A 23,035-nucleotide genomic window follows, 5' to 3' on the forward strand; every position below is an offset into this window, starting at 1 on the left:
ATACATGCACACTCATTCATTCCTGGGATAAATATCGACTACAGACAATTTAGAAAACTACCAGTTTACCTAGTGAAACATATCTGGGATATAGGAGTGAGCCAAACACCTGATAAAAATTATCTTGAAGCACAGAGGATGACATATAGTCCCAACACAGAAGACACTCTAGCTGGGAACCAAACCAGAGAACTGCTCAGCTCAAGTAATGTAAATTGAAAAATTCCAAATGAACCAATCAAAACAGTGGCTTCTTGGCAATATTATGAGTTACTCAAGGAAATAACCTAATTTGTCAAAACTGCAATAATACTGTAAAAGATAAAAACACATGGCCTCTATCAGATTAATATATGTGTACTATAAAATTCACAGAAAAGAACATCACAATCACTACTGCTACCTAAGCCAGTCAATGAAACACTATTAACTGGTAACTGTAAAATATCCTTACTGGCAAAATGTTTGCAACATAAAAAAAAAAATCACAGAATTAACAGCTAGACAAACTATCCAAGCATCACATAAACACTACTATGCAACTCTAATCAAACTTATTGGATACCACTATCAAACAAAATTACATTTGCACAACTCTCCTATACTCACAGACTACTTTAACCTTCCATGCCTGGTACTTTCCTATCTGTTGACATGATATTTACTGCAAACCAGCAACCATCCTGTCATTTTGGTTTTAGTTTTGTTGTGTTCACTGTGCCACTGCTAGTAGAAACTGTTGTTTTTCCAGTGCCATTACACTTAGGATAAATATTTTAGTCTAATAATTGAATCTGGAAGAAGTAGAAGTTACACATAAAAACAGTTAACATACTTATATCCATACCCGTCCCTTCACTCTGTACTTTCTTCTTCTTTCTTTTTCTTTCTTCTGCTCTTCCAATCCGCACAGGTGCTGTCCAAATGATAATCCACCCAGGCACCCAAAAAAAACTATTCCAAAATCCAAATAGAAATGAAAAAAAAAATAAAATACAATGATGATCTGATCACAAAAAGAAAGCTTCCTAAACTAAACTGAACTAACTGATTCTCGCTCTCTTCCCAGCACATAAAGCCCGGGAAGAGAGCAAGAAACAATCAACAGCATTTAGGCTTTAGCCCAGCAGGCACGTCATGACTGACGTGCCTGTGGACGTTGCAGTCCAAGCCCCTTCCAAGTCTATGCGGTTTGGAGCCGCTGCTGCATAGACTTCTGGGCATCACAATGATGCCTTAATTGCTCCTCTGGGCTGCAATGAAAAAAAAAAAAAAAAAAGCTGTTTACTACCACGGTTAAGGTGCGCAATGCGCGTAATGCATTTCGAAGTCGACTCGAAATTTAAAGTAAAACAAAAAAAATATTTTTTTTTACATTAAATTAAAAGATATAACAAGACCAAAAACAACTGAGGGGGCTGCAGTCCGGCAGTCCGATGCCACGAGCCGCCCCTGCATCTAAATAATTATAGCCATCAAATGCAACTGTAAAAGCCATACAATCCCATAAAATCAAAATTTCATCCAAATATCTGTAATATTTATATATGGAACTCATAAATTCAGAGGAAAGTACATATTTAATCTCCTATAACTATAAAATAATGTTAGCAAAGGCTAGAGCTGAAGAAGCCTCCATAGCCACCCCTGCTATTTGCTTAAAGTATTCTCCCTCAATAAAAATAGCCTGGGGTTTCAATAAACCCTGGTTAGGCTTAGCAAAAAGGCTACACAGATTTTACATGTTTGCAAGATGAGCAGCAGTGCTCATTGCATATGCATGCCGTGTATCACATTTAAACAAAAACAAGTATGGTTTTGTGGCTAACAACAGAGTTGCCGGCTAGGAAACCATGTAAATCAGCACGAACACCTGCGGAAATGTACACCTGTTTACCTACTAGAAGCTAGGTCTGTGTGATTGCATAGAAAGCCACAATGACTTACAAGGTTTTTAATAAAGCAATGTACACAGTTCCAGCACATTGCATGAAAGTCTATGCAGTGCAGAGTAGTGTGGAAACCTGTTTTAGGCATACTGAATAAAAGTTTTGCAACTGATCAGTAAGGGTACATAGACTGCATTATAAATAATTATTTACAGGAAGTGTGTGTATTGAAAAGGGACACACAAATGAATTGTAGGAATGAACACAGCAAAAGAGAACAGGTGAAACATGGAAATATACATGATATAGTATGTACTGCTGAGTACACCTCCTGTGTTGGTATAGTCATATCATCATACAGTTATTGTACATTATGTGACTGTCACACAAGGTGACATATCAGTAGAGAGGATTCTTTGTGATATAAGCATCCTGACATGAACAATGGAGAGGACATTTATTAAGGATGGCATATGCATTAAGGAGTAGGTGCATTTCGTGAAGCTGGGAAAAATGAGTTGCCCCAATATAAATGTAATGTCAGCATAGGTCTCAACCAAGTGTAACACAAAGCAACAGGCTCATGGACAACATTAGACAGATGCATGCACAATCATCGACAACATCAGTATAATATCACAATTAATCCATGTCTTTGACATAACATATGTGATTGTGAGTGATTATAGATGGTTCTGCAAGATCACATTAGTACAACTGTCATGATTTGTCAGCAATCTATGAGGGGAATGAAGCACACCTTCCTCAAAAATTAACATCTTCTGGAGATTTTAGAAGGGGCACTGTCACACCTGTATTTGAAATTACAAGCAATCTTAACTAGGTGACAGATGTGCATAGCATATATATGGCACAATCCACAATGTCACAAATGTAACCATGCCATCACTCCACTAGAAATTTAAAGATGGCTCCATGCTAAGCAGGATTCTAATATAGACTTAGTAGTGGGGGAGGGGGATAGCACAAGGGGTGTAAACCAGGTGGAATGCAAAGAAACCAGCGAAACCAGAGAGGCAATCAGTGGAAATCTATCAGTGAAGGCCTCAGAGGGGGTAAGTAATAATTCAAACTCTATCTGTAAAGTGAAGGAGAGTAGAGACAGCTAAGTTTATTAAGGTTGGGTGTGTGTCTTCACATTGGCTTGCTTATTAGTAACCAGTTTGGTGATCCAATTTAGCTACGTATTTGCTGTGTGCATCACAGGAACATGAATCTCACATGCATCTTGTATAACCCCTTGAGGGGGGTTCTGCACCATCAACCACTAAAGGTTATGCAACCAAAAGGATATTTAAGTATGGCCAATAAGATGTGCGGGAGACTGCAGTGGCAAATGTGGTACACTTGAGTAACTCATCACTGGAAGATGTGTGGGAGGTACATGAAAAAGGGCACATTGTACTCAGTTATTTGTGTGATGAGAGCTGAGAATTATGGAAATATAATGCCCTTTGATGTGGAAGTTCTGCACATACTCAGGAGTTGTGTTACATACAAGGGAGTAGTCACCACTGTGGGCACATGCTGGTGGACATTCTAGATATTATCTACCTGAGTACACAGGTCACATACCACTTAGTCTACTAACAGGGGTGTGCTGTCTCTATTATAATTAACTTGTCTGTTTGCTAATCCCCCATGATTTTTGTTCATCTACTGTGTCTCAAAGGCTGTGGCAGCAATCCTTTGTGTGTGTTGATACTGTCTGCATTATACCAATACCACACTTGGATTCAATGATTGTCCACAATCTGCAGTCCTCCACAAAGCTGGTTGGACAAAGGATGTGTGAGTCAGTCTTGACATCTGAGATTTAAATAATGAACAGGAAAGGGCCTAGCACAGAACCCTGAGATGCGGACCTACTCACTGGACTCTAGATATAGGTCACTTTACACACTTTGACATATTTATCTGTCACGTATGTGATCCAGTGGTCTACCCACTTGGTGATGTAGGTGTTTATGGCCACCTGTGACAGTTTATCAGTAATACCTGAGTGTGGATATGTGTCAAATGCCTTGACCAGGTCAAGTTACACAGGATGATAATGTTGTCATCGTGCATGCCCTTGTTGACCTTCTTGAGGGCATTGAGCAGATGTAACAGACATATTGTAGTCTAAACTAATCACACATGGATTTGGTTCACAGTTGGGAGATTATCTGTGTCCTTTTAAAGAAGGTCTATGATGACTTGTTGGTCTACCTCACGGATGAGGAGAGTTAGGATGGCCTATAACTCCATGCTTCAGATGATGGTCACCCCAGTCAGAAGCATGCATGCTGATGTACACCATTCTATGAGAACATAGGCTGTCTGGAGGCTGTGTTGGAGTATGGATCCAACTGTGTCTGGTAGGTCCATATTTTTGAATCACACTATAGTCTACTTGTGATGTTGTCAGTGCAAATTGATTATGTGTTATTAGCCATAGACAGTGCACAGATGAGCTACCTTCCTTAGAATAAAAACTGAGTAATGTTTGTATGTATACTTTTGCTGAAAGCCAGTGGTGACAGAGGGATGATGTGTGAGATAAATCTGTCAGCTACTGGATTGTCTATTTCCTCTGGTTAGGTATGCATTTCTGGTGGCATCCACGTACAGATCTGTGCTTAGTTTTGTATTCTTCTTAACATTTCAAATTTATTGGAATAATTGATTTGTGAAAAGACCTCCAAATACAACCTTGGTCACTGATCATATTCCATACACTGGACTATGCACACAGTCATACACCTGTACCAATGTCACATACTTACATCAATTGAACAAAATATGCCTACATGTCTTTCATGGGCAAGCTGTGTTTGACCGGCCAGATGCCATATCAGGACACATTAGAGATTAGTTGTTTGTGGCTCATGCACAGCAGTTCCTGACACAAATTCTAATAGTCACACAATGGTGTTGCTGACCACCGCAGCAATTCTTGAGTTTAGCAACACAACTGCACATACAATGAATTCCAAAATGTTGCAAATGAATCAAAACATGTGATACATTGGTTGTGTATATCACAGCATAAGAACATGTGGATGAGACAAGATTTATGTGACCATGTAATCAATATGAATTTATATTGTCTGTCACACATTTAATGATGGTATGTAGACACATGCCCACCTGTGCCATACTGTAAGTGTCACTGTAATGGTGGAATGTGAACTGTGTAGAAGGTTGATCTACTCTACTATAACAATGCTTGTTCTAGTATGCCAACAATATACATAAAAGTGTATCATTCCATGTCAACAGTTCTCAGAAGACATATTACTATAGCTGTTGTAGAAGGAGCATGTAATGTCAGCGATGACCATCAATACATTATCTCACATCACAGATTGTAATAGCCTCTTGAAGCCATACTGTACATACACATGTCAATATAGCAAGTCAGTGACAGCAACATTGATATGTCAACTATTCATAGGATCATAGGACATCATTAGGCTAACGGCCAACATCACATGAAATCCTAGCTATTATTGTACCCTGCTAAAAATCCCTGTATCTGTATTATGGAAGCTAGTAAGACTGTTGTGTGTATGTGTATATTTGTTGGATTGCATTACATCCTGCCATTACTCATATGGGACATGTGTACCACACCATGATAGAATTAGCAATCACACATGCAGTGGTCTACAGATGGCTTGCAGAGGCTCATGGGAGAACTCTGCTTCATGATACGTTTATGCATCTTTGTCATGAGGACATCATCCACTCCTCTGCAGGAAGGATGCCATGTGGCCAGAGGAAAAAGGAGAATGGCGACTGCATAGGGCTACAGGAAAGGTTTCCCAAGTGGTAGTGAAATGAAGAGTGATTCCAAAGATCATACAATGACCATAATGTACCAGCAACTACACACACACACACACACACACACACACACACACACACACACACACACACACACACACACACACACACACAGAGCAGTAGACTGGGCCTGATTTGAAGATTACACCTGTGTAGTTATAGAAGATGAATGCCATGCAATGTCACAATAACAACACTGTCACACTGAACTTTATGGAATCTGATAGCGTCATTGTATGCTGAGGAGAACATGTTGGTTGGAGTGTGGGACATGGATGTGGATGTGTGTAAAATTGTCTCAAAAGTGATAATTGTATGTATAGCCAAGTTCCTTGCTGTCAGATTAGAAACATTTTATTTCTTTTATTTTACATTTGTTTACCGGGAAGGTCCGACTGGACAGAGCTGTTCGTTTTCAGTGGAGGCCTGGGGAGAAAAGCTCCAGAACAATTACTAACATACTATACATAAAATATTTACACATATATTATATGTTTATATATATATATATATATATATATATGTGTGTGTGTGTGTGTGTGTGTGTGTGTGTATATATATATATATATATATATATATATATATATATATATATATATATATATATATATATATATATATATATATATATATATATATATATATATATATATATATGTGTAGGTAAAGTAGCTTGCAAACACAGTAGTTAATGTTACTGCCACAACACAGGTTTATCTTGAATACTTCAGCAAGAAAAGAACACTGTCAGGGTAAGGTATCACCTCCCAAAAAAAGCCCAAATCCAAAATCAGAAGAGGATGATACTCCACAACAAACGAAGCAAAACCAGATGAATGAAAAGACAAGTCCTTTATTCAAATAAGTAAGCGCTTTCACGTTGCTTGGAACGCTTCATCAGACTTCAACAAACCATAAAATTTTAAATCAACTTATATATAAGTAAAACACCAATGAAAAACACATTAACAAGTCACATGTAAGTTACAAAAATGCATAATTTCCTTTCCATAAAAATTATATAAATATATCATAAAGATCTCATGTTAATAAATGAACAGTAGAAGTAAAATATTAAAACATACTAAAACACATATTGCATAGTGAGACTTATGTTTAATGTTTCAAAGGTTTATCTAATAAAAATGGTCTCAATGAAAATTTATCATTGAGACCATGACCTTTATTCACAGATAGCTTAATAATCCATTTTGCCTCAGCTTTTTCTGTCTTATTGCCAATATTACCAAGTCTTTCAGTCTCTGTTAACTGTCCTATTACTAAAAATCTAAAGGCATGTGTGGTGTCATTTTGTAGTACATGCTTGGCTAGGGCATTCCCTTCATTCTCTCTATGTATAGCATACAAATGCTCATGTATCCTTTCCCTTAGGGTTCTATTAGTCTTTCCTATATAGAAACAATAATAATAATGCAGTGATGATTTATTGAAGTTTTTTGAATCTGACAATACAAAACTTGATTTTTATAATATTACCAAGGTAGAGAAGTTAGCCCTTCATGATCTAAAGAACAATACTAGTATAGTCATTCGACAAGCTGATAAAGGGGGAGCTACAGTACTTCTAGATACTGGCTACTATCATGATACTATGTTAGAAATGCTCTCAGACACTACTACTTATAAGAGACTGAGCATGTCAGATATAGATAAGTTAATAAAAACAGTACATGCAGATTTATATGACATGTTGATGTGTGGGATTATTGATGAAGAACTTTACAAATATTTTTTGATAGAGAAACCTGTGATACCAGTAATTAGAGGTTTATCTAAGATACACAAGACCACACATAATCCCACGCTTAGACCAATAGTATCTGGCAGAGGCTGGTTAACTGAGACAATATCTATTTTTCTAGAAAAAAACTTGAGACCAGTCATGGAATCTACTAGATCTATATTACGTGATACGAAACAGTTCTTAGAAACACTAGCACCTTTCAATGAGAACAATATTCTAGAAACTACAGATTATATGGTAACACTAGACGTTGTTTCTCTTTTCACCTGCATACCCAATGATGTAGGGATAGATTTCTTAAGGTTATATTTGTTAAACAAAGGACTTAGCAACAATCAAGTTATTAAACTCACAATGCTGTTAGAAATGGTTCTTTGTCACAATGTTTTTACCTTTAACAATGAATACTTCCTTCAAATTAAAGGAGTAGCTATGGGCACATCTTGTGCAAACTCTTATGCTAACCTTGTGTTAGCATACTGATGTTTTAGAACATTTGGCTTACTCCACTTCTATAAGATATTACAAACGTTTTGTTGATGATCTTTTTTTAATTTGGGGAGGCACACTAGAGCACCTAAAAGAGTTTGTTCTATATATCAATGGAACTACCACATTTCTTAGGTTGACTGAAATGTATTCACAAAATACAATTGATTTTTTAGATGTGATCTTGAGGAAAAAAGACAATACTCTAGAAACAGAAGTATTTAGGAAGGTATGTAGGAAGAATGCTATTCTTCACAGAAGTAGCATGCACCCCCCACCCATATACACAGAAACATTGTGAGTAATCAAGTGAAACGTTTTTCTAATATAACTAGTGATGATTTGGTTTTCTCTGATGCATTAAAAACTATAAAAAGTGATTTTAGGCATAGAGGCTATTGCAATAGAGATATGCGTTCATTGGACACTTTTGAACGTACACATCTAGGACGTCCTTTTATTAAAAAACAAGGCAGAGTAGATGAGAGACCTATAGTGAGGAATAATAATAAGAGGAGACTAGTGATACCCTTTACTAATAATAATACTTCTATTGTCAACATTATTAAGAGACATTGGAACATTTTACAGTTAGACGATGGTATAAAAGACTTAGTGGGTGAGAAACCATCCTTAAGCTATAAGAATACTAAATCTTTAAAACGTATGCTTTGTTATGAGAGAGTGCCTAAAAATAAGATCTCCTCTGAGAGAAAGGGTACATTTGCATGTCGCTCTTGCAACCAGTGTATATATATATCTAATGAAATCTAATGTTTTCATACATCCAGATACTGGTGTTAGATATGAGTTTAATGAATACGCTGATTGTAAGTCAAGAAATGTGATTTACTTAGCATCCTGCATAAAATGTTATTGTTTCTATATAGGAAAGACTAATAGAACCCTAAGGGAAAGGATACGTGAGCATTTGTATGCTATACATAGAGAGAATGAAGGGAATGCCCTAGCCAAGCATGTACTACAAAATGACACCACACATGCCTTTAGATTTTTAGTAATAGGACAGTTAACAGAGACTGAAAGACTTGGTAATATTGGCAATAAGACAGAAAAAGCTGAGGCAAAATGGATTATTAAGCTATCTGCGAATAAAGGTCATGGTCTCAATGATAAATTTTCATTGAGACCATTTTTATTAGATAAACCTTTGAAACATTAAACATAAGTCTCACTATGCAATATGTGTTTTAGTATGTTTTAATATTTTACTTCTGCTATTCATTTATTAACATGAGATCTTTATGATATATTTATATAATTTTTATGGAACGGAAATGATGTATTTTTGTAACTTACATGTGACTTGTTAATGTGTTTTTCATTGGTGTTTTACTTATATATAAGTTGATTTAAAATTTTATGGTTTGTTGAAGTCTGATGAAGCGTTCCAAGCAACGTGAAAGTGCTTACTTATTCGAATAAAGGACTTGTCTTTTCATTCATCTGGTTTTGCTTCGTTTTTTGTGGAGTATCATCCTCTTCTGATTTTGGATTATCTTGAATACTGCCAGAGTGCATGCTATACAGGATGAAATAAACAGTGTATGCTACAAGAAGATGTTCAAATTAGGGCCTGGCATAGCTGTAGACTCACATATCATTATAAACTTGTCACTGTAGTGACTGTTGAATGCACACAGTGTTGACTGTAGTGAAAATAGAACTCCTACCTAATGATTTACAAAGCACAGTACTTAATGCAAATGCCACAGTACAAGTCTGGCTTTTGTAGTGTCTGACAATGCTTTATAACTGATGCAATCAGCAGTGTCTAGTGAAAAAAGGAAGGAAGTAGCGGTGTCCCATGTGCTGGTGTAAAATGGGCTCTCGGATGTCAACCAAGTGATCAAACACACAAAAATTGACCTCAGTGAGAATAGAACTCCTACCTAACTATCAATAGAACACAGTACTTATCACAAGCACCAAAGCACAAGCTTGACTTTTGCAGTGTCTGACAACACTTTATAACTGATGACATCAGCAGTGTCTGGTGAGAAGATGGTAATAGCAGTGTCCCACATGCTTGTGTAAAATGGTCTCTTAAATGTCAAGCAAGTGAACATAGACACACACACACACACACACACACACACACACACACACACACACACACACACACACACACACACACACACACACACAAATACATGCCATTTGACTGCAGTGAGATTAGAGCCCCTATATAGCTAAGTACACAAGTTAGAGAACTCAATATTTATTGCAAGCACCATGGCACAAGTCTGACAGTTATACCCCTGATGAACAATTTATAGTGGATAACATAATCATTGGATGGTATGGGATCGCATTGCTGCCTGTAGGATATACAGTTTTGCTGTTGTGACTAGACACATACCAGTTGACCACAGTGAGATTAGAACCCCTGCACAACTAGCTACACCAGCTGGAAAGCCTAGAATTTAACACAAGTGTCACAGCACAAATCTGACTTTTAAAATGCTGCTAGACAATTTATAGTGGATGACATCATCATTGAATATTTGGCAGAAGATGCTGTGAGGCTTGTATGAAATAGATGGGTAGCCATGTACAACTTTCAAGATATTAAAGTTTTGCATGCTACTGGATAGATGATAGTAGGATACAGACTGATGTTCCTCTGATTATGCATACACATTTACGCATGCATGGAGACACACACATAATGTGGCTGCTGTGCTAATCTGTCACACGTAATTATTTTGCTTTCATCTGCAAAACGCAGTATGTAATGATTGCAACACCACTGAAGCATGTATTTACCTTGCCAGAGTTGTCTTTATAGATGTTGCCATCATCATTATGTGATGTGGGCAACATATCCTGTTATGAGAGTGGTGTACAAAGTGTGGATGAAGTATTTCCTGTTGTGCTTTGAATGTGCAGGTATACTTTAAGAGATAGCTTTGCAAACTATATGCAAACAGCTTTCAGGAATGCATGTAGTAGAAATGAGACATTTCCCCCATTATGTTGTGTACATTATACATTTAAATTGTCACATACAGACACACATATTTTTGTGATCATATTTGAGTGTTCATATTTGTGAATAATTGCTGTCTACCTTAGTACAAGTATTAGACAATCTGAAAGTGTATCGTTAGTATAAAGATGTGCATGGTATGTAACAAAGCATGTTTGGCATTTATTTATGTGGTGTATTTGATATTTGGGAACAAGTACTGAGATACCAAGTTTCAAGTGCATGGGTGCATGTAACACTTGACTACAGTGTAAATGTGTGTACAGTTATTAAAAAGCATCTTTCCTTTGGTTGTGTTTTTGCATGTACTTTAATGGGATGAAGACTACCTGGGTAGTAAACATAACTAATACATGCTAGTGAGCACAGCATCTAACAGACACTATGGTTTTCATAAATAGTTCATATTGGAAAGGCTGTATCATAAATTGCCTAACCTTAAAAAATATTGACACTGCTTTCCTCAATTGCACATAGTTAACTGATGAGCAAACCTAGCTCCTGCTTCATTAATAACATTATGAGATTTCTGTTGGTTTGCTTTCCTAACTGAAGAGGAGGGGTAGTCAGCACTTTGCATAATACTGAGAGTAAGAAACACACCTGCTGCTTAGCTGACTCTGTGGCAGCAGGTGTAAGAGTATTGAGCTTTTATTTTGAGACTAGATGATACAGGGTTTGAATTCAGCACTATCTAATAATTTTAAATATATATTTATGATGTAATTAAATAATTACATGTGATTATTGTAAATGTGTGAGGGAATGACTACAGTAAAGTAATGTATATAAACAAACAGTATTCGAGTAATTTATGTCAACAGTACACATTTAGAGTTACAAACTGATACACTCATCAGAGTAAAAAATAATAATTTTTAAATGAAATGTTTTAATATAAGTGCCTTGTAAGTGAATTAGGAAGGTTAATCTGACTGTTGCCATTACTTTATCAGTTAGGTGCTGCTGTAACTGTTAGTTGATTTAACTTTGCAGGCATGTATAGGAGCATAAATTTTATGCCCTGACACATTCTTAGTGTGGTTTTATGCACTGATATAATTAATCTTTACAATGTGGAGTTCAACCCTATACAAAATAAACAAAACATATTATTCTATATAGTAGGTAATTTTTCATCCTTGCCACAGAAGAACTGCTTGTCAGACATGATCATTAATTATATAAAAATTGCCAAAAATTCCAAAGACAACCACAAGGCATTCTATAGTTATGTCAAGAATCTAAATGGCAATGCTCAGATATGCTCTGAGCTACAACAGAATGGCATTAAATATACTGATTCCAAGGATATTGCCAATATCCTGGCAGATTGATTTAGTGCGAACTTCACCCCCCACCCCCTAATGGGCCCATCTCAATACCAAAAGATTGCCAAATTCCAGTAATCATGGCCACACAGGTAGAGACTGCACTCTCCAAAGCTAAGAATACAGCATCCATGGGACCAGATAACATCCTGGGCTGTGTACTACATGAACTACAAAAAGAACTGGCACCTCACCTAAATGTCATGTTTAATCATAGCCTCACCTCAGGCTTCATGCCCACTGAGTGGTGCACAGCTACAGTTATCCCACTACACATGGGGGGGATCCACCTTGGATCCCAGGAACTACCGTCCCATCAGTCTGATGAGCCTGATCTGCAAAGGCATGGAACGCTTTATCATGGAACTTATAAACAAAGACATTGACAACCTTCAAACACTTGACCCCACCCAGTTTGGGTTCGTGAAGGGATTATCATGTCTCCTGAACCTGATTGACTTCTTTGAATCAGTCTGCAGAGCTGTGGATGAAGGTAAGACGGTCCACACAGCCTATCTGGACTTCGCTAAAGCCTTCAACACCACCTCCCACTCTGGAATCACAGATAAACTTACTAAGCTGGGTTTAAATCCCTATGTCATTGGATGGGTTGCCAACTGGCTTATTGATAGAACCCAGACTGTAAAAGTAGCCAACTCCAAATCCATCTCCAGACAAGTGATAAGTGGAGTAGTTCAGGGTTCAGTCCTGGGACTGCTCTTGTTTGGCATCTACTTCTCTGAAGTACAGACCAACACTAAGGGACTCTGGCTAACAAAGTTTCCAGATGACTGCAAACTGGGAGCCATTATTGAATCCCCAAATGATGTGGATATTCTACTAAAGGGCCTTACAGAAACAGATGCTTGGTGCCAGAGCCATGAGCTCAAGCTTGATACGAAGAAATGTATAGTTTTCCCCTTTGGGAAAAACCATGTACCCATGAATTACCACATAGGTGGCAGTACACTAAACACCGAAAGTGTGATGAGAGACTTAGGGACACAGGTGGACAGTGGTTTCACCTTCGAAAATCACATCACGGCAACAGTCAGGAAATCCTTCTATGTGGCACACCTCATCACTAAGGGCTTTTCATCCAGGAAAAAAGGAGGTCATTGTCCCACTGTACTCATCCCTCATTAGATCCATTATAGAGTACAATGCTCCGTTTGGTATGAACCTCACAAGACATCTGCAACAGCTGGAAAGGCCGCAGAAATACCTCACTAAAAGACTCACAGGCCTAAAGTAGATGCCCTATACTGATCATCTAAAAAAACTCCAGCTTTACTCTGCGGCATATCGTTTACTCAGAGGCGATCACTGCTTAACATACAAGGCCATGTCAAACCCTGAGCTGTTGGACATACTTCACTTAAAGAAATCCCAATCCCTCAAAGACACACGCTCCAGGGATCTAAACCTTGTCATCACAATGAACAAAACATGCTGGAGAGATAGGTTCCCGACCCAGAGACTTCCCATACTCTGGAATAGACTGCCCATACATGTCAAGCAAAGTGCCTCCTTGGCGCTCTTCAAAAGGAACCTTGACGATTGGATGGGAGATAGGAATTTCTCCCCGAGGGTCAGTCACTGTGCTAGACAGGTGTCCAGGAAAGTAAATATTGCAGGAAGCAATATCCAGGAAATTGTTATGGCTAGGCTTGTATAGGCCCTAGGGCCAAAAGCCTAGTACCAGCCTATGAACCTATGAACCTACATAAATGCACATGACAGAGTAAGGGGTTATTCCTGTATGCGAGTGACATGATAAGTTTATACATTCATCATGTATGTATGACAATCATTGAAGTATGAAGTCCATTCAAGGCCAGTAATGACAATTATTATTACAGAAACATAACTGTTGTGTACTCTCAGTTACTCATTAATTCATATGAGCTCCAGTGATATACATGTTTATTGTTAATTATAATTATTTTACATGGTTTTATATTTTACAACATTGACTGGACAAGCATTAATAAATTTGGCAGTGTACCAGATTAGAAGATTGGTTCACCTGTATTGTGAGCATTAACTTATGCTAGTTGCCACAAAGAAGGTTGGGCTACAAATGTATTTTTATAGGTTCATAGGTTCATAGGTAGGTACTAGGCTATCGGCCCTCAGGCCTATACAAGCCCAGCCAAAAAGGTACCCTGGCTTTTGCCACCCAAGAAAATTATTTTCCTGTGCCACTGTCGAGCAGAGCCACATAGGTGATTCCTGGGGTGAATTTCCTATTTCCCATCCAATCATCAAGATTTTTCTTGAAGAGTGCTAATGAGGAGCTTTGTTTGATTTTGATAGGTAGTTTATTCCAGAGTATGAGAAGTCTCTGGGACAGGAATCTAGCCCTCTGGCATGTTCTGTTTATTGTGGTGACAAGGTTTGTGTCCCTAGAGCATGTAGCTTGGAGGGATTTTGATTTCATTAAGTGGAGCATGTCCAACAGCTCTGGGTTTGACATAGCTTTGTATGTTAGCCAGACATCACCTCTGAGTAGGCGATATGCAACGGAGTAAAGCTGGAGTTTTTTGAGACGGTCTGCGTAGGGCATCTGTTTGATGCCGGTAATCCTCTGTATGAGGTATTTCTGCAGCCTTTCCAGTTGTTGTAGATGTCTTGTGAGGTACATACCAAAAGGGGTGTTGTACTCTATAATGGGTCTAATGAGTGATGAGTAGAGGGGAACAATGACCTCTTTTTTCCTGGATGAGAAACCTTTTGTGATGAGGTGTGCCACATAGAAGGATTTCCTGACTACTGTGGTGATGTGATTATCAAAGGAGAGACTACTGTCCACCTGTGTCCCAAGGTCTCTTATCACACTTTCGGTGTTAAGTATACTACCACCTATGTTGTAGTTCATGGGTACGGAGTTTTTACCAAAGGGGATGACAATACACTTTTTGGCATTGAACTTGAGGCCATGGCTTTGACACCAGGCATCTGTCTCAGTGAGGCCCTTTTCTAGGATGTCCACATCATTAGGAGTTTTGATTATGGCTCCTAGTTTGCAGTCATCTGCAAACTTCATTAGCCAAAGACCTTCTGTGTTAGCCTGTACTTCAGAGACATAGATACCAAACAGGAGAGGACCCAGGACTGAACCCTGTGGTACTCCATTTGTCACTGGTCTGAAGTCAGATTTGGAGTCTGCTACTTTCACAGTGTGGGTTCTGTCAGTGAGCCAGTTGGCAACCCATCTTGTGACATAGGGCTTTATACCTAGTTTAGTGAGTTTATCTATAATTCCAGAGTGGGGGATGGTGTTGAAATCCTTGGCAAGATCTAGATAGGCTGTGTGAACCACCTTACCCTTGTCTACAGCTTTGGTGTCTGCTTCAAAGAAGTCTATCAGGTTTAGAAGACATGATCTGCCTTTTACAAACTCAAACTGGGTGGGGTCCAGAGTTTGGAGATTACCAATGTCTTTGTTTATAAGTTCCATGATGATACGTTCCACGGCCTTGCAGACCAGGCTTGTCAGGTTAATGGGGCAGTAGTTCCTGGGGTCTGTGGTGGCTCCCCTCTTGTGGAGTGGGATAACCGTCGCTGTGCGCCATTCAGCAGGCCCAAAGCCTGAGGTGAGGCTATGATTGAACATGGTACTTAGGTGGGGTGTCAGTTCATTCTTAGTTTGTGTAGAACGCAGCCTGGGATGTTGTCTGGTCCCATGGATGCTGTGTTCTTGGCTTTGGAGAGTGTGGTTTTTACCTGTGCAGCCATGATTACAGGAACTTTGCATTCTTCTGGTATAGAGATGGGCTCTTTAGGGGGTGAGAGGGGGGTAAAGTTAGCACTGAACCTATCTGCCGCGATGTTGGCAATATCAGTTGGGTCTGTACATTTAGTGCCATTGTGCTATAACTCAGAGCAGATCTGAGTGTTGCCATTGAGATTCTTGACATAGCTATAGAATACTGTGTGGTTGTCTTTAGAATCAGTGGTGATTTTGTTTTCGTAACTAGCTTTAGAGGATTTTATCAGGGATTGCAGCTTCTTACTGAGGCTGACCAGGGAACTCCTCCACTCATGGGATTTTACTCTCTTTTGCAACAGTTTCTTCCTTCTGTTGTACAGTTTGTTTATGGTAGGGAACCACCAGATTGACTTCCTTTTTTTGGAGGATAGCGTCTTGGATCTGTTTAGGATAGCACGATCCATGCACTCATGTAAGTGCTTATAAAGTGCAATTGTGTAGGATTCAGTAGTCGTAACTGTATTGTCCATCTGCATGGGTGTCATGAAGTTCACCACTTCTATCTTAAGAAGCATGAAGTTGGCTTTGGAGAAATTTTTTACCATGGTTTCCTTAATGGGGGGTGGGGACAGGATGTGGATATCTAGGGTAATTAGCTTATGGTCGGATCGGACCAATGAGGCATTGAATTCAGGTGTGGAACACTGGTCACTCATGTTGGTAATGACTAGATCTAGGATATTGTTGCCTCTGGTGGGGGTGTGGATATGTTGATCCAGGGCATTGGAGTTTATGAATTCCAGAAAGGGTTGAGTGAAGGAGTGGGCACATGTGTAGTTTTCCCAGTTAATGGTGGGGTAGTTGAAATCGCCCATTATTAGGGTGCTTGGTTGAACCCTAATATTTTCCAGTACATCAAGAAAAGAGGAGTGGGAACCCTTGGGCATGGTGGGTAATCTGTAGCAAGCTACAATTTGGATTGCAGTTTTGCTCAGAGTTAGTTGCACTTGGATAACCTTGGCTGCATTATGCTGAGCAACTAGCCTGGAGGTGTGGATATCCTTAATGAATATGGACACACCTCTGCTTTTGGTGTTCCGGTCCAGGTTACATGGCCGAAAAGTGTGGTATGAGATATAGCCTGGTAGTGCAGGGGTGCTCTCTGGAGCCTTGAACCAGGTCTCAGTCACTGCACAGATATCAATGTTCTCCATTTTAAGGAGTGTTTCGAGTGAGTGCATTTTGAGATTTAGACTTCTAGCATTGAGTAGCATCACCCTCAGTTTTTGCTTGCCTGTTCCTGTTACAGTCATAACTGTGGAGAGTGCTCATTGCAACAGAGACATTGTTTGTCAGACCTGCTTATTAGTTATGCATGCACATTGAGTTGTGTGTTTGACCATGTATATGTGTGACATGAAAGTTCAGAAAATAAAGGTGTAATTGTAGAACGATAACTGTTTTGATACCCACAGTTAAACCTGTAACTGATATCTTGTGTATGCTCAATGCACCCTGCTACAGGTAGTTATTTCTATGTGTAATTATTTTTCTACTCTTAATTGTCATATAAAGTAACGTGGAACATTAGTCAGAAAAGTTTGGTCTTTGCTGGATTAGAACCCAGGGTCACCTCTAATATAACCCAAACAAAGGGGCAATTAGACAGCAGCTATATATTTTCACATTCATTACTATGTATGGCTGCTGACTGCCATGCAACACTGCCTAAGTTTTTAGTGTGATGGCAAACAACACATATATAATGTATCCATCTTGAAATTGACAAGTGTCAGCTTCCTGTCTGCAGGTATTCTGGACCTGCGGTTGCTGACCATCATGCAATTCAGCTTAGCAGGTTTTCACAATGGTAAGCAAAAGAGGTAACAATGTATACATTTGAAATTGACAATGTCTGCTTCCTTTCTGGGCCATTAGACCATGTTTGCATGATGGTAAGTGATGAACAAATGTGACCGTCAAAGCTTACCTTTGATTATTCTTCTAAGAATTGTTTATCAGGTTTCAGCATTAAAAGATAAATGTGGGACTTGAACCATGATCTTTAGATACTATATACTGTGTGGTTCATCATGTTTATCAGATGTGCTATACACACACTTGATTCACTGCTGTAACTTATGCAGTCTTTATCATATATGTAACTTTAATGTGTTTATCCATTTCACCCTGTTTGCGTAAATCCTCATGCTGCATTAATATTAATAATATAAAAGTAAAAGAAAATCAAACAAATTATAGGATACATCTTAACTTACATTACAGATTTCTATGCAACTCTGGATTTGAGCTGCCAAACTACTGAACATACAAACACATTAAGGCTGTCCTATCTCTCTTTATGACAGAATTAGCTTTGCAAGAGGAATGAAAATCACTGTGCATATAAGCAAGTCCCTTTTCTACCACAGTACTATAAAGACATATATCAGTTGTTTCTACATATGTTGCTTACATATTTAGTACAATGAATGATCACACAACCATTTTTGTGTATTGCTTGCACAAGTGCAGCTGTGTCTTCTCTTTATATTGTGTTCATTCTTCCCTTATGTGTGCTGTACTGTCACGCATGCAGTCTATAGGGCATTTTGCATTATTGTCTTTAAAATGTATGGCAATATTACATGACAGTAAAATACATTTTTCATTAAAGGAAGTAGAATTTGGCTATTAGTGCACTGAAAATTAGAAGTGTGAGCTATACACTTTAATTTCAAAGCTTGCTCCAATTACTTCTACACATTGTAAGTGTATCCCAGCTGACACGCCCACTTCAGGTAGGGAGTCTGAATTGTTATGTATTCCTTCTCCTTGCCACTAAGCATTCATAGCTGCAACCCTTTGACAACAAACACTGAGACAATGCCTAAACTATGTTTACATATGCTACACAAATCAAAAAGTTTGGGATTCAGCATTTCTAATGAGTTCAACCTTATTTGCATCTTCACCATGCTCAGAGGCATGAGCCTACACCATAACAAGGTAACCATGTAGCTAAGGAACTTGAAGGTGAGAAGACTTGTATATTTGTAGAACACAGGGGATTGATATTCCTTTAGATTTCTTTGCATAGAAGGCCCTGATGTTGCTAAGGTATGCTTGTATTTTTCAGGTAGTAGCTAGATTTATTCACATGTTACAAAGAAAACTGTTATATATGTGCATTAGGGAAAAAAGCTTTTATCTGTATCCACTTGAAGTTAAAACACAATAATCCGCTGTGTGGGGTGTTTGGATCCCAAGAATATAACACAAGTAGCTCTAAAAACTATATTTAATGAAACACATATAATCCGGTTAAGTGCTTTCATTTACATTATAGACTTCATCAGAACACCATTTTTAATTACAACCCAGGTTATATACTGTCATAAATCAATCAAACACACAGTATAATCAGTCAATTAATTCCTGATTATATAAATACAGGTCCCTTAAAGTGCACTGTGCATACAGTTAAACAACATAACTCTGTTTAGTTAAAAATATGTAAATGTATGCTGAATAATTACCCTAATGCAATATAAAAACACAAATAAATACATAAAATCACCCTTTACTAGTATTAATATATTAAAAAATATTAAGAAATGTTAAAAAATATATACATTCCATAATGGAATTCATCCTTTCACTACGTCCATACTAAGTAATAAATCTAAAGCCTTTCCATTTGGGAAAGTGATAGATATATGGCTCAAGCCAATATATAAAAAGATATCTCATATTGTTATTGACTCATGGGACTTTTTGAGACAGTTAACTTTTGACAAGTGTAAAGAAGGAGTAATTTTTGAAACAATTGATGTAATTGATCTTTTTTCTTGTTTCCATGAGGGGGGTGGCATTCGAAGGTTTAGGAATAGTATACAAAACTACACCGGACTTTCATGGGACAGAGTATTATTAATATTAGTGTTTATGGAAATTGTTTTAAAGTATAATTATATATTTTATTAAGGTGAATATTACAGACAAAGCAATGGTGTTGCAATGGGTGCAGCATGTGCACCTAGTTTTGTCAACCTAGTTTCGTTAAACTGGGAGGAGAAATGTGTATTTAAAATCAAATGGCACAGTTTTATTAGCTGTTACGTTCGGTTGTTGGATGATATCTTTATTCTATGGAATGGTTTTATGAATGACTTGGAGATGGTTTTAACTATTTAAATTCATCCGGTGACTATTTGAAATTCACTTACAACTGTGATAGAAAGGGTATAACATACCTTGACACATACATATCCATAGAAAAAGGTCAGTTTTGGTCTAAAATACATAGGAAAAGCACCTTCAGTAACACATATTTACAATACTCTAGTTGTCACCCTTACAGTCAAAAGGCCAGTATCATAAAGGGACAATGTAATAGGGCAGCAAGAATGACCTCAGCTTTTAAAGATATGGTCAAGGAACTTGATTACGTTGGGAGTATGTTTAGGAAAAGAGGATACCCTACTAACCTTAGTGACAAATACTATCAAATATATAAAGGATGAGTGGGGTAAAAAATATAAACCCCTATTAGGAAATCGAACTGAGGAAGTGGAAACCATGAATGGTAACACCTTAGACAATTCAAACCAGTTCCAATGGGCATGTATATTGCAATATGGTAAATATTTTAAGGATATCCAAAATATTATTACAGACAATTGGAACATTATGAAAACAGATGAAAATATTTACACTTTATTAGAAGAGCAGCCTACATTTGTACATAAAACAGAATCTAAACTTAAGAATAAAATTGAGAAGAAGGTAAATAATAGTAGAAATAGGAAAATAGTGGGGGGTACCCACAAATGTGGACATTGTAATCAGTGCTTTGCCATTACTGAAGATGCTACTTTAAAACTGGAAGATATTAATCAAACTTTACTAAGGTTTCAGAATGGGAACTGTCGGACACAATACATGGTTTATTTAGCCAAATGTACAAAATGTTCTTGTTTTTATGTTGGCAAAACTGACAGGTGTCTAAGGAATAGAATATATGATAATTTTTATTGCATTATGAAAAAAGATATAACTAATGCGTTATATAGACACCTTGTCAAAAGCCCTTGTTGTGAAAAGTTCAAGTTTGCTATATTAGAACGTATACTTGTCAATCCCAGAGGGGGTAACATTAGTAAAAAAATTAGGGGAAAGAGAAACTAAATGGCAAATTTTGTTGAAATTCAACAGTACACCCGGGAACAAATGACGGTATATCTATCAAGCCCATTTTGGAACTAAAGGCATAATTTTATATGGACTTAGTAAAAGGATGAATTCCATTATGGAATGTATATATTTTTAACATTTCTTAATATTTTTTAATATATTAATACTAGTAAAAGGTGATTTTATGTATTTATTTGTGTTGTTATATTGCATTAGGGTAATTATTCAACATACATGTACATATTTTTAACTAAACAGAGTTATGTTGTTTAACTGTATGCACAATGCACTTTAAGTGACCTGTATTTATATAATCAGGAATTAATTGACTGATTATACTGTGTGTTTGATTGGTTTATGACAGTATATAACCTGGGTTGTAATTAAAAATGGTGTTCTGATGAAGTCTATAATGTAGATGAAAGTGCTTAACCGGATTATATGTGTTTCATTAAATAGAGTTTTTAGAGCTACTTGTGTTATATTCTTGGGATCCGAACACCCCACACAGTGGATTGTTGTGTTTTAACTTAATTTGTTGCTTTCGCTGGTTTTGGTCTTATTATCCGTATCCACTTCTTATACTTCACTCTGGGCATAGGCATTTTTGTCATGCAGTTAGACAGCGTTAATAAATGCCATTACAAGTATTACTGTTAAAACTGGTTGCTTTACTGTATTTTCTATCTTATTTCATGGCATTGTAAAGTCCTATATTGTCAATGGCCCATAGACACTATGGGGGATGCCTAGCAATTGTATACAATTGACTTTTGTGGTGTAGATATATATACACCTTTTATGAAAATTGTGTAGAAAGCATTTATAACAAGTGAATTATGTGTTATTCCTTGGACTGTGACTTGTAATTCTGTAGGCATCCTGATATTTCTGTGGTAAACAATACAGTACTCCTTTGATATTCCTTGTTTTGAACCACACCAGTGCTGCACAACCTTTTTGTGTGGAGGACCACTACACAAATTTTTAATGCATCTGCAGGCCACCTCAAAATATAGTAAGTCATTACGAGTTAACAATAGGTACAGGTGACGAGCATTTTTACTTAAGACAGCAGTCATGAAATTGCCTATTTCCTACATCAACTTTGCGTTTAACATTATTCTGGCTTGTAGCCATGACTTATTGCAAACTCTTGCAGAAAGTTACTACTGTCTACAGACTACAAGTTATAAACAGCAAAGAATAGCTACTTCTGCAGCTAAAAATTAGAGGTGTACACAATTGCAGTCAATTAGTTAAGTAAGCTTGTGCTGGAAAGTCTTCATTACTGGAGTACGGCATAGCATTTTTTCACTTTTTTAAAAAAAATTTGGTTACTCTCTGGGGGCCGTATGTTGTTCCATCAAGGGCCGGATTTGGCAGGAAGTTGTGCACCACTGAACTACACATTGATTTGTGTGTGAGTTTGATATGTTGCAAGCACAGCAATCTTATATCACTCACCTTATACTTAGTGACATTAGCAAATAACAGTATGGATAGGATGCAGGTTCTACCCTCTTAGGTAGTGATGTGTTCTATCCATTGCTCTTGGCCATGGCAAGGGCATATTGTGTACGCCAACGTCTACTTACACCCACAACTGCTGGTGGTTCCCCCTCTGACTCCACAGCTTTGTGTTTGTGTGGTGACCTTTCTTGTATAAAAATCCTGCATAGTTGCAGCTCTGTCCTCGAGTGTATGAGGAAACTATATGTAGTCACTGACAGTTGCAGCATAGCATTCAGGAATTGATGCAGGGATTCTGGATGATGGTGCCTG

This window comes from Protopterus annectens, chromosome 3.part0 (assembly GCF_019279795.1).
Source record: "Protopterus annectens isolate FY-2018-M chromosome 3.part0, PAN1.0, whole genome shotgun sequence".
In the NCBI taxonomy this organism is placed as follows: Eukaryota; Metazoa; Chordata; order Ceratodontiformes; family Protopteridae; genus Protopterus; species Protopterus annectens.